The sequence below is a fragment of the Hypanus sabinus genome, chromosome 12, assembly GCF_030144855.1.
Source record: "Hypanus sabinus isolate sHypSab1 chromosome 12, sHypSab1.hap1, whole genome shotgun sequence".
Classification (NCBI taxonomy): Eukaryota; Metazoa; Chordata; class Chondrichthyes; order Myliobatiformes; family Dasyatidae; genus Hypanus; species Hypanus sabinus.
Genome location: NC_082717.1, coordinates 59,881,528 through 59,893,876, shown reverse-complemented (window position 1 = coordinate 59,893,876; position 12,349 = coordinate 59,881,528). Strand labels below are relative to the sequence as shown.

Here is a 12,349-nt window from a genome sequence, read left to right as displayed (position 1 = left end):
TTCGTGTTGATAGGACACTTAAAGCTGCTGTGCATATTGACAGTGTTGTTAAGAAAGTGTATGGTGTGTTGGCATTCATCAACCATGGGATTGAGTTCAAGAGCCATGAGGTAATGTTACATCTATATAAGACCTTGGTCAGACCCCACTTGGAGTATTCATTTCTGGTCACATCATTACTGGAAGGATGTGGATACTATAGAGAGAGTACAAAGGAGATCTACAAGGATGTTGCCTGGATTGGAGGATGTACCTTATGAGAGTAGTTGAGTGTACTTGGCCTTTCCTCCTTGGAGCAACGGAGGATGAGAGGTGACCTGATAGAGGTGTATAAGATGATGAGAGGCATTGATCGTGTGGATAGTCAGAGGCTTTTCCCGAGGGCTGAAATGGCTAACATGGGGGGAGGGCGGCACAGTTTTAAGGTGCTTGGAAATAGGTACCAAGGGGATGTCAGGGGCAAGTTTTTCACACAGAGAGTGCTGGGTGCGTGGAATGGGCTACAGGTAGCAGTATTGTAAGTGGATACAATAGGGCCTTTTAAGAAACTCAGATAGGTACATGGAGTTTAGAAAAATAGAGGACTATGCACTAGGGAAATTCTGGGCAGTCTCTAGAGTAGGCTACATGATTGGCACAACATTATGAGCCGAAGGGCCTGTAATTGTAAATTTCTATGTTCTATGTTTCTCTGTTTAAATATTTAAGTATTTATTATTTAAATGAACATGAATGTTCAACAAATAGACAAGATTACTCAAATATCGGTAAAATATTAAATACCCAACAAATCCTCTTTTACTTAGAATGTCACTCTTTTTCTCATTATTCTGTCTTTAACCACTTTATTTTCTTTATTGCCTCCCTCTGTAATCAACCCATTTCCTACTTATCTTACAGTGTGTAAAACATTTATGTTCATTTTAACTCATCATTATTGAATTTGTAAATAGGCCCTTCTATAATTATTTAGCAGCATCATCAAATTCTTCACCCATTCTCCACTAAGTACAAATTAGGGTCATGACTAATTTAAGATTTTCTGAATAATTTAAGGGTTTCTGAATGCAGGTCATCTGCAATGTGAAAGTGCCAAATAAAAAACAAACAAATCAGATTCTGTATAAGGAAATGGTTTACATAAGATCCACAGTTTTACAGAGAATGATTATTTAACTTCATGGTCTGACATTTGCTCTGGCTGACATTATCTGCAGTACATCTATGCTGCAGTCAGCAGTAAATGATAGTTGACCACAGCAGTAAGTCCTGCTGATAAAACTGACATTTCAGTATGTGAGGAATAAAGCCAGCTTTCGTGCTTATTGCAGCTGAAAGCTTATGCCATTTGGTCCTGCTTTGTCAATGAATTATAAAATCATTCAGTTGTATAGTCGATTGAAGGGAAATATCTGGTCAGACCACCCTTGCTTCACTCTTTGCCTAGAGCCTTGTAATTTTTTTCTGCTATGTCAACCCTTGCAAGGTTTATTACATCTGCTTGCACCATCATTTAAGGCAGTATTTTCCAGATTGAGGAGGATGAGGTTTAGAGAAAATCTCAGGAAGTATTTTTTCACCCTGGATTGTTGAAATTTGGAACAGTCTGCGGTGGAGGGTGGGGGCATGGTGGAGGCAGACACTATCGCAACACTTATGATATCGATAAGGACCTGGAAGCTATGGTGTAGGAGGCTACAGCAAAGTGCTGGAAAATGGAATCAGAACGAATGTTAACATTTATTCAGCAATCAGCCATGTTCTCAAAAAGCCTGTTTCCATGTTGTATGACTCAAAAACTCTGAATCTTTGACATCCTTCGTAAGATCTTCTTTGCAATTTTTTTTTGGAATTTATTTTTTTATTGAATTTCATCAAACAAACATTTCCATAAGATGTATTTCAGACATTGTACATATATATATATATATATATCACAAATCTCCACAAAGTATTTATCTGAGGTACACACTTATAGAAAAGAGTAGAAGGAAAAAACAAGCAAAAGGAAAGAATTATGTACAAGTTGGGAGTGATCTTTTTTTTTACAACAGGTTCATTGATTTGTGAGAATAAAATCAGGCCTATGAGGCATTATGTAGTTAAACCATTTTTCCCAGTATGAATCAAATTGTTCCAGCTTATGATTAACAGATGCTGTTATCTTCTCCATTTTGTAAATGTCCATTGTTATTTCCATCCATGTATTTAAAATTGGGCTCTCCTGTGATAACCATTTCCTAGTAAGAGTCTTTTTACCATCCACCAACAGTATATTCATTAAATATTTATCTCTTTTCAACCAATCTTGAGGTATATATCCAAAATATATGGTCTTACTATCCAAGGGTATTTCACATTTAAAGATGTCTTGTAGGGCATTGTGTATCCCCCTCCAATAGTTTTTGATAACAGGGCAGTCCCAAAAAATATTATAATGATTTGCATTTTGATTTCCACAATTTCTCCAGCAAACAGGGAGGTTACTATCATAATGGGATTTCTGAGAGGGTGTAGTAAAATACCTTATCAAGTTTTTCCATCCAAACTCCCTCCATTTCTGTGAATTGGTACACTTCCATTGATATCTCCATATTGGTGTCCATTCTTCCTCAGATATAATTATCCCTCCTTCCTTCTTCCATTTTGTTTTAATGTATGAAGTCAAATGTGTTTTAAGATTTGACAACCCCTTATACATGCTTGAAATGATTCTACTACCATTATCTGAATTATATTTTTTTCTAAAGAGCTCTATCAATTATGTATTTGCCTTGGTTACATTTTTAAGCATCTTATTAACATATTGTCGCATCTGTAAATACCAATAAAAATCTTATTTTTCTAATAAGTGTTCCTCTGTAAACATTTCAAAACTGAACAGTGTTCCTTCTTTCATTACGTTGCAAAGAACTGTTATTCCTTTAGCTGTCCAGTCCTTAAATCTAGCATCCAATTTATTTGGTGTAAAATTAATATGCACACCATTTAAGAATTGCAATATCTCCCTCTAGATTATATTCTTTTATAGTGGTTTTCCATATTTTAAGAGTCAATTTCACCCATAGGTTATCAATAGTATTTATGTACCTTTGCAGGTTGTTATCAGCCAAAATTGCTTGTATGGGGATGGGAAATACCCACTCCTCAATGTTTTTCCATTGAGCGTCATATGATGGGTTGCACCAACATATCACAACTCTCAACTGTGCTGCAAAATAATAATCTCTAAGAGAAGGCAAGTCCCATCCCAACTTTTCCTTTGCTAATTGCAAAGTTTTGAGATGAACTCTAGGCCTTTTACCCTGCCAAGTATACCTTGAAGCATCTTGTTCCATTCATTGAATTGATTTTGATTCATCTCTATTAGTAGGGTCTGAAAGAGATACAACAGTCTGGGCAGTATATTCATTTTAATAGACTCAATCCTTGAACTGAGACTGAAAAAAGGAATCAGGCTCCATCTTGCCACACCTTCCTTAATTTTTTTATATAGAGGCTGATAATTACATTCTGATAATTTTGCCAAATCTTTTGGTATAATGATGCCCAAATATTTGAAAGACTCTGTGTGCCATGCCCAGGGGTATCGACTTTCAATTTCTCTTGGTGGGCTATAGTAATATGAATGTAATTGGGTTTTATCTATGTTGATCTTGTATCCTGATAATTGACCATATTGTTCAAAGGATTGCATCAATTTAGGTAAAGAGTATGTTGGTTGCCCTAAATAGATCAAAATGTCATCCACATAACAAGCCAATTTATGCTCTGTCCCTTTAATAGTAATTCCCCTGATATCTTCATTTTGTCTGATGTATTGAGCTAATGGTTCCAGATATGGCGCGAAGAGTAGTGGTGACCATGCACAACTCTGTCTTGTACCCCTTTCTAGGTAAGACTATTTGATAAATATCCATTGATTTTAATCCTAGCAGTAGGATTGTCATATAGTGTCTGTATAGTTTTAATAATTGTGTCTTGAAAACCAAATCTATGTTAAACTCTGTAAAGAAAATTCCAATTAACCAAATCAAATGCTTTTTCAGCATCCATGCTTATCACTATTGCTTTGATTTTATTTTTTTGTATACGATCCATAATGTGAAGTATCTTTCATATATTGTCTTGAGTCTGGCATTGTCATATAAAGCCTGTCTGATCATTATATATCAGTATGGGTAGAAACTCCTCTAATCGTTTGGCCATGATGGAGGTAAATAACCTATAATCTACATTAAGAATGGATATTGGTCTAAATGACCCGCATTCCATTTTGTCCTTGCCTTCTTTCGGTATAGCTGAGAGTATCGCTTCCTTCCAACTGGGTGGCATTTGTGCCTTTTTTAGAGCCCAGGTCAGTGTGGGGAGTAAAACCTGAATTAACTCATTTTTAAATTCTCTGCCGTATACCCATCTGATCCTGGTGATTTGCTTAATTTAAGCCTACTAATTGCAGCTTTTAATTCAACTTCAGTTATGTCAGCAGTCATCCTTCTATTTTGTTCTTCGCTTAAAGTGGGTAACTCTAGAGAATTCAAAAAGGTGTCAATTTGGGTTATGCTTCCCCCGGAACTTGGAATATATCGTTTTGTAAAACACTTCAAAAGCTTCTTGAATTTCACTTAGCTTATTTTTTATCATTTTCATTCTTGGGTCCCTAATTCTATGAATTGTATTTTCTGCTATCCTTTTTTCAGTTTCCACGCCAGTATTTTTATAGATTTTGATCCAGTTTCATAATGTCACTGTTTCAGAAACATTAAGTTTTTCCTGATTTCTTGCGTAGCCAAATTATTTATTTCTTCCTAATTCTTTTAATTTCCCCTAATGTATCCTTGTGCCAAATTCAATTTGTATTTTTTTCTCTAGTTCCTTCAGCCTATTTTGTAATTCCTCTAATGTTTTATTCCTTTTTTTCTTATATGAAGATATCGCTATAATTTTCCCTCTTAAGACCGCCTTCAGAGTATCCCACAAAATGGGAGGTGAAACCTCTCCATTATCATTAGATATTAAGTAGAGACCAATTTCTTTTTTAATTTGTTCCTTAAAGTATGGATCATTGAGTAGACTTGAATGTAGTTTCCGAATTATATCATTTGGTTGTAGGTCAAAATCAACAGATAAATATACAGGTGCACGGTCACTTATATCTATTGTCCCAATTCCACAGGTGTTTATTTTGTCTTTGTCTTTTCCAAATGTTATGAAATAGTCTATTCTTGTATATACAGAATGTGGAGCAGAATAATGAGTGTAAACCCTTCTGTCAGGGAAAAGGTCCCTCCATATATCAATTAAACCAACATCCTCAAAAAGTGTATTAACTTTCTTATGTAAAGATTTTGTTTCATAGGTTTTTCTAATGGAAGAGTCTAAGTTTGGTTGTAATTGTAAATTTAAGTCTCCCCCACATATCAGGAGACCTTCTGATTCCATTACTATAATATCAGTAATTTTCTTTTTTTTTTAAACTTTTTTTATTGCATTTTTAAATGGTTACAAAGTATGAAAAAACAATGTATATAACCCATACCCCCTCCCCTTAACCCCTCCCCCCTAACTGCCCTATAGAAAAAAAAGAAAGAAAGAAAGAAAGAAAGAAAGAATGCCTGGTTGTTGGAAGATCTCCACATGCTCCATGGAATTCGTAATAGAAAGAAACCAATATCACTTCCTGGGGGTGCGTATATATTCAATAGAGTAACTGAATTTCCATCTATATTCCCCCTTACCCGAATATATCTGCCTTCTTTATCTCCCATTTCGAATATTTTTTTCAAAATTTAGCTTACTTGAGATAAGAATAGCAACTCCTCTCCTATGTCCTGATTTATATGAGGAGAAAAACAGATTAGTGAAGCCCATTCTCTTTAGTTTGTTATGCTCATTATCACTTAAATGAGTTTCCTGTAAGTATACTACATGGGCTTGTTCTTTTTTCATTTTGGGTAAAATTCTCTTACGTTTGATTGGATTTAATAGCCCATTTACATTCAAAGAAATGAATTTTACCTTGTTCTTAGCCATCTGTATTTATCTGTCAATGTATCATTGAAATTAGAATAAAACTTAATAGATCTACTCCCTGAACAAATAAGAACCAAGAAACCAAATAATAACAAAAATGCCAACGAACGTGTAATTCCAAGGCTGAGGTCAATGGTAAATGACCCTGCGTTGAGCTAGAAGAAATGTCTAGCTGTGGGGGATAACCCCTCCTACTTGTGAGTTGAGGGCCCCCATTGCAGTATTCATAAAAGTCAGTGAACAAATCCATTACACAGAAAAGATTTCTCTGTGTACTCCTCATATATATATATACATATACACATATATACACACACACACACACACACACATATATATATACACATACATACCTATATACATTTTCTCATTTTGGTGGGGAAAAAGTAGTAAGTGAGCGAATAAAGAATAACAACTAAGTAATATAAAATCCACATTATAATAAGTATTTCTCAAGATAGATATATCACCGTGTACTTTTGCTTCTTTTTAGCTTCTCAACATTTTTAAAGTTAACCAAACCTTATGGCTCTCCTGAAGGGGGTGAGGACTGTCTTTGGGAAACTCCCGGTCTCTTCCTGATATGTTTCTCCCGGCTTCCTCCCGTCTCTTGCCTTCTCGTTTCTTGCACTATTTCCCAAGCCGAGCGGGACAATTCCTCAGCCAGGCTTTCCCTTGTTTTGGTCATGCTGACGGGCAACCCTCTGGCCTTCATGTTTGTAGTTGCCTCTTCCACTGTCTGGTACAACTGCGTCCCGTTGTCATAAAACACTTGAAGTTTAGCAGGGTACGGAGTTTGAAATCTAATCTTATTTTGCTTTATTACTCGCTTTATTTCAGAGTATTCTTTGCATTTCTGGAGGACTGCGGGGGGGGGGGGGTAATCTTGGTCGAAATATATTAATTTATCCTCTAAAAACATTCTCTTCTTACCCCACGCCCTTTGTAGAATCTCCGCCTTGGTGATGTACCGAAGGAATTTAATTATAATTGAGCATGGCTTTCTATCCTGGGTAGGTTTTGGGATTAGCATGCTGTGTGCTCTTTCGACTTCCAGCTTCATAGCCGGGGGAAGCTCCAGCAGTAACTTTCCAACAAACTCAGTCATAGATGGGCCCTCTGCTCCTCCAAGAACATTGTAGATTCTGATATTTTTCCGCCGTGATCTTCCCTCCAGATCAAGCAGTTTACCTTCTTGGTGATGTATTATTTTTATTGTCTTGCTCAGTATCCACTCCACATTTTGAACGTGATCTTCCACCTTCTCAATGCGAGTCTCTGCCACCACTATTTTTTGATTAACGCTGGCGAGCTCTGCCTTAGTATCACGTAGCTGCTGCTTTATATCTTTCTGGATCTCCATTATTTCTTTCAGGATTTCGAAGACATTCGCTGCTTCATCTGAATGAGGCCCAGCAGCCACCTCGCTCGCACGCGGTCGGGCCGGAGAGCTGCTCGCTGCACTCCTCTCGGACGCAAGCTCTGCAGTGTTGCTTTTTTAATTTCCATTTCTTCTCCCCATTCTTGCCCCTCTTTTCAGTTCAAATATTTTTCGAAAAGTATTATATTTGATGGGTTAATGGAGCTTAATACGCATTTTTCTGGAGGAGCTAGTGACAAGCTCCCATTCTCGACGATGACATCACCAGAAAACCTTCTTTGCAATTTTTATGAAGTATTTAGCATGATTCCCTTGCTTTTATACATTATCTGTATTTACAATGATAAGCCTGTATTTCCTTTGAATATATATAAAAACTTCGCTCCAAAAATGGCTCTGGTGCTGCATCACTTTTAAAATGTACAGTTTCATTCATGTTTTCTCCATTGTTCTTTATACTAAAATGCAACAATTCACACAGCTGGAAATGATCTTTCATAATAGGGTGACAATAGGATCACCGGAACAGAATTAAAACCCATTCTGCAGTTTACTAAGGTCACGGCCAATTGTTGAATAAATCTATCAACCTACTTTTTCCCCATATCCCTTTATATATTAGGATAAGAAATATTTACCAATATCAGATTTAAAATTAATAATTGACTAACAGGCATCAGTTGCCATTGGTGAGAAAGTTCTAGCTCTTTAACACCTATCTGAAAGGCCAGCTTTTGATTTTAAACTCTGCCCTTTGGTCTTTGGCTCCAATCAAAATACACTTAAATTCCTAGAAATACAGCCTTAATTCATGCCAGGGTATCTGCTCATCAGACTGGTAAACCTGGCTGAATTCCTCCAGTGCTTTATGTTCATGCTAAGGTTGTGATAGCCAGAACCGTTCAGAGAAATTTGGGTACAGTGTCGTCAAGGCATTGCATAGCTGCAGGATAAGTTGCAAGCCTTGTACTCTAGCCCTTCAGATAGAAAGGCCAGCATTCACTTGGCATTTTTGACTATTTATTTAATTCAACATAATATTTTAATGATATACTTCCTAGCATCAGTAGTACTTTCCTGACCAGTCTGATAGAGTGCCTAGTGCTGACCCTGGGCAATGTGCATTTTCCTGCGCAGGACAAAACAGTTATGAAAAATTAATCAATATTTTATTCATGTATATTTAGCTGAGTCATGTTGTCTTTGTGTTTTCAAAGTGCTTTGGTTTTATAATGTAAGAGTTTTTAATAATGTCCCTAGCTTAGCCACCGAACAGTTTTTAAACACTTTTCAGCTGCATCTCCAATCCCCCACTCCCTCTCCTTACCAAATTAATTTGCTGTTTTGCAAAGATCTCAAACTCTAGTTGTCAGCTCAGTGTTACCTGATATTGGCAGTCCCTGGGTTACATAAGGGTTCTGTTCCTGAGAAATGCTCATTGGTCAATTTCTTCAGTATTTAGGAAAGTCCAGAGTGGATTTAGATTCATCCTATGGACATGTAACTTAAAAAAAACCCTTTTGAAAATCCACATTCAGCAGATGCATAATCTTATTTGCTATCAAAAAGAACTCAAACTTACATATGACCAAGAAGCATGGACAAGATGAAAGTACATCAAATTGAGATGTTAATTCAGTTTCTCTTCACAGATACCATCTGAATGTCTGAGTATTTTCAGCATTTTCTGCTTTTATTTCAGTTAGACGTGATTTATCTTCAATAAACATATTCTAATGATCCCTTATTAAGTCATTAATTTTTTCTTTGAATGTAGTCTGTTATAGTTTCCTGAGTTTATTAGGCTTATCCTTCTCCACCTATGTGGGCAGAGATGTACCATTTTACATCCTTATACTTGGCCACTGGCATATTCAAAGAAGATTGTCATTAGAGTTCCTGATTGCTATACATTTATTTCTCTTACACATGATTCTAGGTGATGTCAACCTGTTTTAAATTCAGTATTTATTTTTTAATCCAGTGTTGCTTCTTCTCCATATTATTTTTGTGAAGATGGTTGGTAACTCGCTCAGAACCTTAGTCATTCCCCACACATACAGTATATGGAGCTCACCATGTTGCTTTAACAGCAGCATCATAGCCTCTGTTGTACAATCAGTAGCTTTCATGTTACATGTGCTGTGGGAGCTTGGACTGCTGTGGTGATGGTATGGATAACATTGTTGAAAGAGGTTACTAGACCTTCACATTATGATAGTCCATCCATCTGTTCTTTAACAGATCAACGCGATTGCTGGGACATTCCCATAGAAGAGGAAAATCATCTCCTTAAGCCATAAATTTCACATAGAACATAGAACAGTACAGCACAGTACAGGTCCTTCAGCCTGTGTTATTTGCCGACCTATATAAACCTATTCATCGATCAATCTAACCCTTGCCTCTTATACAGCACATAACGCTCCAGTTTTCTCACATACATGTACCTTTCTAAGAGCCACTTAAATGTTCTTATGGTGTCAGCCTCCAGCACCAACCCCAGCAGTCTGTTCTAGCAATCTTTCTGTGTGAAAAAAACTACCTCTGACATCTCCCCTAAACTTTTTTCCACTTACCTTAAAAGGACATCCTCTGGAGTTGGCCATTGCAACTGGGGGTGGGGGGGTGGGTTAGAACACTGGCTGTCCACATCTTCTGACAATGTAGTTACAGTATATTCTATAGCAGACCATGATGGTGCAGTCTTCTGGGCCCATGCAGGATGCTCGAGGTCATCCTCAGAGGCAATCAGCAGTCTCGGTTACTTAGAGTGGGTTTCCACACTCCATCCTGCAACACTGCATTAAACTTATGACAGACAGACACATGGACTGTGAAAATAGACAGAGGTTGAATTTGTTGAATTATGTTGAATTTGAATTGGAATGCCATTTGTAGAGACCTTTTATCTTTATCTGGTCAAAGGGGATGTTCTGACAGTGAGTAACAGAAGAGCCAATTACAGTGTGACTATAAGTAAATGGGAAATTCTGCTTAATCTTTCTCACTCTTTATTTGCTCTTGTGCTTGTAAAGAAGTGTTTCTTCTGCTTCTTTCTTTTCTACCTTCCACTTTCACATTGTCCCCTACTTGCTGTTCTTATTTCTCTGCTGAAAGATGATGACAAAAATGTTTCCTTCATGGTATCTAGATCATGCATCTTTCTACCAAAAAACTTGACATGCTATTTGCTGAGTATCCACCTGAACATCTCAGCAAACAGAAGTATTGCCTGAATTGTGTGATATGTCCTTTATTCCAGGCCTGCTTTGAGCATGGGTATAGTGTCCTTACTTTGTGAGACTTATCGTGAGTGAGTGCCTATTGGACAGCTTTTGACTTGTAGTGGGCCAAATGCAGATAGCAGAGAGGAGAACTTGAATGAAGAAGTCCTTGATACTTCCAGCTTAATGGGCATTAATGATGTCCTGTTTGTGATCGTACTTTAAATTGAAGGACTGGAATCTCTTTTGTTTCACAAATAGGGTAGAGTTCAAAAGAGACGCAGAGAATGTAGTTTGTATGCAATCAATGGTACTCTGCATCAGGAGAAAGTTTAGGAGACCACACCACTGCAAAGAGAGAATGAGATGCTGAGTTCACTGACTTCCATTAGACAACAGAGTATTGACAGCAGGGACATTTCTTAGTGTGGGGCTATATTCAGGTAAAAAGATTTTAGACAAAATGTTGTTGTGATGAGAGACTTTAACTTTATAAATATTGAGTGGTATCTCCTTAGAGCGAGGGGTTTAGATGGGGTGGATTTGTTAGGTGTGTTCAGGAAGGTTTTCTGACGCCAACCAGAGGAGAAGTTGTACTTGATCTGGTATTGGAAAATGAACCTGGTGTCAGATTTCTCAGTGGGAGAGCATTTTGGATGTAGTGATCTATCTCCCTTACCATTGTGTTGGAGAGGGGTAGGAGGAGACAATTTGGGAAAACATTTACTTGGGGTAGGGGAAATATGATACTATTAGGCAGGAACTTGGGAACAGATGTTCTCAGGGAAATGCATGGCAGAAATGATGCAGATGTTCAGGGAATATTTGCAGTGCGTTCTGCATAGGTATGTTCTATTCATGCAGAGAAAGGATGGTAAGGTAAAGGAACCATGGTGTACAAAGGATACGGAAAATCTATTTCAGAAGAAAAGAAAAAGATTCAAGAAACCAGATGCTGAGAGAGTTCTAGAAAATTACAAGGTTGACAGGAAAGAGCTGAAGAATGAAATTAGGAGATCAGCGATGCCCCATGTGTCTTATTTGCACTGTCTAATGAAGCCATGAGATCATTAAAATTGTAGGAACACTTCCGTAAAAGGCATCCTGAAAAGGCTACTTATTGCGTTACTGTGTTCCAGAGGATGAAAGAAGCATTTGAAAAGCATTGTACACTTGAGTTCTTTGCCAAGAAAATTAAAAATGACCTCGATAGTGGTCTCATTGCTTCTTATAACATTCCAAAATGATAGCAAAGTGTAGAAAATCTCATACGATTGGTGAAAGATTCAGAATACCTGTTGTATCAGAAGTGCTAACAACTGTTCTCAAAATGGTTACCAGTATCAATTCCTCTGAGTAATAAGTCAGTAGCTTGTCATATTGACAAAATGAGTGAAGACATTGAGTGTCAACTATGCACAGCACTACAACCAACAGTATTTGGGATACAACTGGATGAGTCAGCTGTGTAAGACAATGAGGCATTGCTAATAGCATATGTATGGTTTATCAAAAATGGGAAAGTTTATGAAGGGATTCTCTTTTGTAAAAAGTTAATAACAATTATCAACAGAGAATCAATCTATGTTTAGCTCAAAACGTACATTGAGGATAAAAGTATTCCTATTAGGAACATGATTTCTTGTGCAACAGATGGAATAACATATATGACAGGTCACCATGCTGGTTTATTGGCAATTATGAAAAA

At 37.1% G+C, this 12,349-nt stretch overlaps 1 long non-coding RNA gene across 1 annotated transcript; it reads left to right on the top strand.

Moving 5' to 3' along the window:
• The first annotated feature begins 3,802 nt into the window (after positions 1-3,802).
• On the top strand, positions 3,803-7,786 carry LOC132402926 (uncharacterized). Its single transcript, XR_009515126.1, has 3 exons — positions 3,803-3,895; positions 5,578-5,686; positions 7,409-7,786. It is a non-coding gene; the product is annotated as an uncharacterized LOC132402926 (long non-coding RNA).
• The last annotated feature ends 4,563 nt before the right edge of the window (positions 7,787-12,349 follow it).